General features: G+C 54.4%; 1 non-coding gene across 1 annotated transcript in view; it reads left to right on the forward strand.

Annotated features, from left to right (window-relative positions):
- Nucleotides 1–4,434: 4,434 nt before the first annotated feature.
- The window catches only part of LOC124587216, a 1,910-nt gene continuing 1,344 nt past the window's right edge, over nt 4,435–5,000 (forward strand). Inside the window, exon 1 of the ribosomal RNA XR_006975349.1 lies at nt 4,435–5,000. This exon is cut by the window's right edge and continues 1,344 nt beyond it. This is a non-coding gene — a ribosomal RNA (small subunit ribosomal RNA).

Raw genomic sequence — 5,000 nt, forward strand, 5'->3', positions numbered from 1 at the left:
CGGCATCTATGAGACGCCAAGCCGACTAAGACAGCCATGGGCCCACAGTGCCCTTCTTTCGACCCCACCCACAAAGCCTGCATCCTCTGTCGACAACAGCACCCCAACGCCAGCGCCTCTGCCGCACGAAGTCGTGGACCGGCAATCACTCCACCTGCACCCGTTCGTGCCCCACCCCAACCGCTCGACTCGCAACTCCAGCGGATGAACGGCGGACTTTGCTCGCACTCGCAATGTGCAATCCACCCCTATAACGTGCGTTTCATGAAGAGTTATGTCCAATATGCGACATTCCCGCTGTCCATATACATGAGCTGCGAGCTGTACCACGTACGAGCTACAGACGCGATCGCGTTGCTCTCTGTACGAATGCAGATGCTCAGCGGCAGCTAGGAGGCGCTCCATCCATGTCGGTACCGGTGAGCGTTGCACTCGCAGTCGCAAAAACGTACGGCAAGTATATTACTCGGAAGAGTCAATGACAGTCCAAGCCCCCCTGCGTGGGAAGAGTCTTCCTAGGCCATGACCCACCGGAAGGGCGCAGCGTCCCCCACCCCAGACATGTGACGTCACACTATCGGTATTGACGACTAGACTGATTCCTTATAATCATTTGCGATACACCGGTGGAAGCTGCCGAGACGAGTAACTACATAGCGGGCTCGCCGTGTCACTAATGTACAGAGATACAATAGTTTCGACTGGAACCGGATTAAACGTATACACGGCGCTGATTAGTAATAGATAGAGCCATCAGAATACAGATAATGTATACAACTGTCCGTATACATGCTGAAAGACTCTGCTCACAATCACACGTCAGCCAGACACTCTTATCACGCACTACTCTCTGCCTGTAACAGGCACACAGACAATATGTAAGCACCAGCATGGAACAACACCCAGTGCATCCTCTCTGCCACATTAGACAATCCACACTATCATAACCAGACCGGGAGGTCCACTCACAAAACAGAATATCTCACCCTTCCGACAACCACCATTGCTCAGCTAAGCCACCAACACCCACACATGTCCTACACAGGGGTGCACCCAACATCACAATACTGCCTCCTGTCACACCACACAAACAATGGCAGGAATGAAAGACACAGGTCTGCCACAAGCATGGAATCAGAGCGCCGCCTGTTATGAGCCAAAGGTGCACCCTGACGTGGCAAATCAGATGATGCCGCAGTCATTTACTTACGATAATCACAATCAACAAACCGGCCCCCCCCCCCCCCCCAAAACACCTTTCCTTACAACAATGTGTACCTTAACCTAACCCGTATTGTACCTTAACCTAACCCGTATTGTACCTTAACCTAACCCGTATTGTACCTTAACCTAACCCGTATTGTACCTTAACCTAACCCGTATTGTACCTTAACCTAACCCGTATTGTACCTTAACCTAACCCGTATTGTACCTTAACCTAACCCGTATTGTACCTTAACCTAACCCGTATTGTACCTTAACCTAACCCGTATTGTACCTTAACCTAACCCGTATTGTGCCTTAACCTAACCCGTATTGTGCCTTAACCTAACCCGTATTGTGCCTTAACCTAACCCGTATTGTGCCTTAACCTAACCCGTATTGTGCCTTAACCTAACCCGTATTGTGCCTTAACCTAACCCGTATTGTGCCTTAACCTAACCCGTATTGTGCCTTAACCTAACCCGTATTGTGCCTTAACCTAACCCGTATTGTGCCTTAACCTAACCCGTATTGTGCCTTAACCTAACCCGTATTGTGCCTTAACCTAACCCGTATTGTGCCTTAACCTAACCCGTATTGCGCCTTAACCTAACCCGTATTGCGCCTTAACCTAACCCGTATTGCGCCTTAACCTAACCCGTATTGCGCCTTAACCTAACCCGTATTGCGCCTTAACCTAACCTATATTGCGCCTTAACCTAACCTATATTGCGCCTTAACCTAACCTATATTGCGCCTTAACGTAACCCGCGTTGCGCCTTAACGTAACCCGCGTTGCGCCTTAACGTAACCCGCGTTGCGCCTTAACGTAACCCGCGTTGCGCCTTAACCTAACCCGCGTTGCGCCTTAACCTAACCCGCGTTGCGCCTTAACCTAACCCGCGTTGCGCCTTAACCTAACCCGCGTTGCGCCTTAACCTAACCCGCGTTGCGCCTTAACCCAACCCGCGTTGCGCCTTAACCCAACCCGCGTTGGGCCTTAACCCAACACACGTTGGGCCTTAACCCAACACACGTTGGGCCTTAACCCAACACACGTTGGGCCTTAACCCAACACACGTTGGGCCTTAACCCAACACACGTTGGGCCTTAACCCAACACACGTTGGGCCTTAACCCAACACACGTTGGGCCTTAACCCAACACACGTTGGGCCTTAACCCAACACACGTTGGGCCTTAACCCAACACACGTTGGGCCTTAACCCAACACACGTTGGGCCTTAACCCAACACACGTTGGGCCTTAACCCAACACACGTTGGGCCTTAACCCAACACACGTTGGGCCTTAACCCAACACACGTTGGGCCTTAACCCAACACACGTTGGGCCTTAACCCAACACACGTTGGGCCTTAACCCAACACACGTTGGGCCTTAACCCAACACACGTTGGGCCTTAACCCAACACACGTTGGGCCTTAACCCAACACACGTTGGGCCTTAACCCAACACACGTTGGGCCTTAACCCAACACACGTTGGGCCTTAACCCAACACACGTTGGGCCTTAACCCAACACACGTTGGGCCTTAACCTGCTCTGTAATTGTCATACGACGCGTTAAATTAGTGTAGTGTTGCCTAACTGCAACCCCCGCAATATAGTTTGCTACCCGCACTGCCCGGTCCCCAGAGTATCGCTTCATGTTAAACACCTTGCAGCTATACACTGTAATGCGGATGGCAGCAGGACGTACATGCTCAATGCCCTTCGCAGTTGTTCATTGGCATTCGCATGGCGAAGCACAGCCTACGTTGTGGTACGGCTTGTGTCAACTGTCCGCTGATGTTGTACGTCCAAATCACACACTGTACTGCACATTGGTCCTCATGTACTGAATGATACATCGTGGTACATGTGTGACCGTACCACGACTGCGCCAACAACGGCGAACCATACGGTCCAAATATTGTGCACTCAGCTACGTGTCGTCTCCCTATAAGAGCTGGATTGCAGTATGGTATGCCGTGGATGGCGATCAGCATGAGCCGTCTGTTGATGTAGTGGCGCGTGTTGTCAGACGTAGTCGTCTCTTCTCACTCACCGTGATAGCATGGTGCACTGCGTTCCACATCTGCGACATGCGACAGAGGCCGGTTGACAGTCGTTCGCGCAATGGACATCGCATACGTACGGGGGCCACCTTCCACGTGTTCGCGAAGCGTGCACATGTTGTTGCGTGTATGTGGGCAGACATAGTGTGTCGTGACACCTGACACAGGCATGCAACAATCGTTGAATTTGCAAATGGCGATGGACGTCTACGTTTGCTGGTGACGTTACGCAAATGAACAACTGGTAAACCGTTGTGGTGCGGTTGTTCTCGCTAGAGGTGAATCAGTGATGGCGACGATCGGTTGAGCTACCAACCGGTTGTTTCAGCGATACCCACCATGCCCACGAACGTGAATGGCATGTGGGTGTGAAGCGATACGCGGCGGTGGCTGGGTGGGACCGTCCCCGGCCGGTGAGGGGGGGCCTCCCGGCGTGCTGGCCGCGCGGTGCGTGGGCGCACGCGCTACAGCCGGCTGGTGGGGGCGGCCAGTGGCAGGCGCGCCGGCCGACGGAGGCGGCAGGCGGCGCAGCTGCGCGCCGGCGCACCCTGCACGCGGCGCCGTGCGGCCAAAGTAGGTCCTCGCGGGCCCGGTGCGAAGCGCGGTGGACATCTGCAGTGTGCTGGTCCGATTGAGGACTGTGTGCGCTGAGGATGCGCCGCCGCCCGGCGCTCGGCGCCGCGACGCCGTCTGCTGCTCGGTCGCCTCTGCGGTTCTCGCAGGTGGTTTGTATCGCAGCTGTGCGGACGTGTTGGCGCGTTCGCTTCGGCACCCAAGTGGGGCTTTTGTCCTTCTGTGGCGCTGGCGTTGGAGCTGCCGGCCACCGTAGGTGGCGCGTGTTGTCTCCCGCCGGCAATGCCACGACAGCACGCTCCCGGGCCTCTGTCGGCAGCGGCAAGCTCAGTTGGGAGCACGGGTGGTCGCACCTAAAGCGTCTACTCGCCAAACTCCGGGCGATTGCGCCTCTCTCGAACCCGACCAAGTACTTAGGACGGCGCTGCGCGCCGCCGGGACCTGAGAGGGTTTCGAGGTGTATTGTGCAGGGGAGCTCAGCCTCCTCCTGTTTGCAGAATAATTGAGCGGACGCTTGCGTGTTCGCGCGGGCCCCCGGGACACACTCCCGGGCGGCCGGCTGCTCAGCTCTAGTTGACGCAGCTCCCTGGTTGATCCTGCCAGTAGTCATATGCTTGTCTCAAAGATTAAGCCATGCATGTCTCAGTACAAGCCGCATTAAGGTGAAACCGCGAATGGCTCATTAAATCAGTTATGGTTCCTTAGATCGTACCCACGTTACTTGGATAACTGTGGTAATTCTAGAGCTAATACATGCAAACAGAGTCCCGACCAGAGATGGAAGGGACGCTTTTATTAGATCAAAACCAATCGGTCGGCTCGTCCGGTCCGTTTGCCTTGGTGACTCTGAATAACTTTGGGCTGATCGCACGGTCCTCGTACCGGCGACGCATCTTTCAAATGTCTGCCTTATCAACTGTCGATGGTAGGTTCTGCGCCTACCATGGTTGTAACGGGTAACGGGGAATCAGGGTTCGATTCCGGAGAGGGAGCCTGAGAAACGGCTACCACATCCAAGGAAGGCAGCAGGCGCGCAAATTACCCACTCCCGGCACGGGGAGGTAGTGACGAAAAATAACGATACGGGACTCATCCGAGGCCCCGTAATCGGAATGAGTACACTTTAAATCCTTTAACGAGTATCTATTG

Source organism: Schistocerca americana, unplaced genomic scaffold (genome assembly GCF_021461395.2).
Source record: "Schistocerca americana isolate TAMUIC-IGC-003095 unplaced genomic scaffold, iqSchAmer2.1 HiC_scaffold_589, whole genome shotgun sequence".
Lineage (NCBI taxonomy): Eukaryota > Metazoa > Arthropoda > Insecta > Orthoptera > Acrididae > Schistocerca > Schistocerca americana.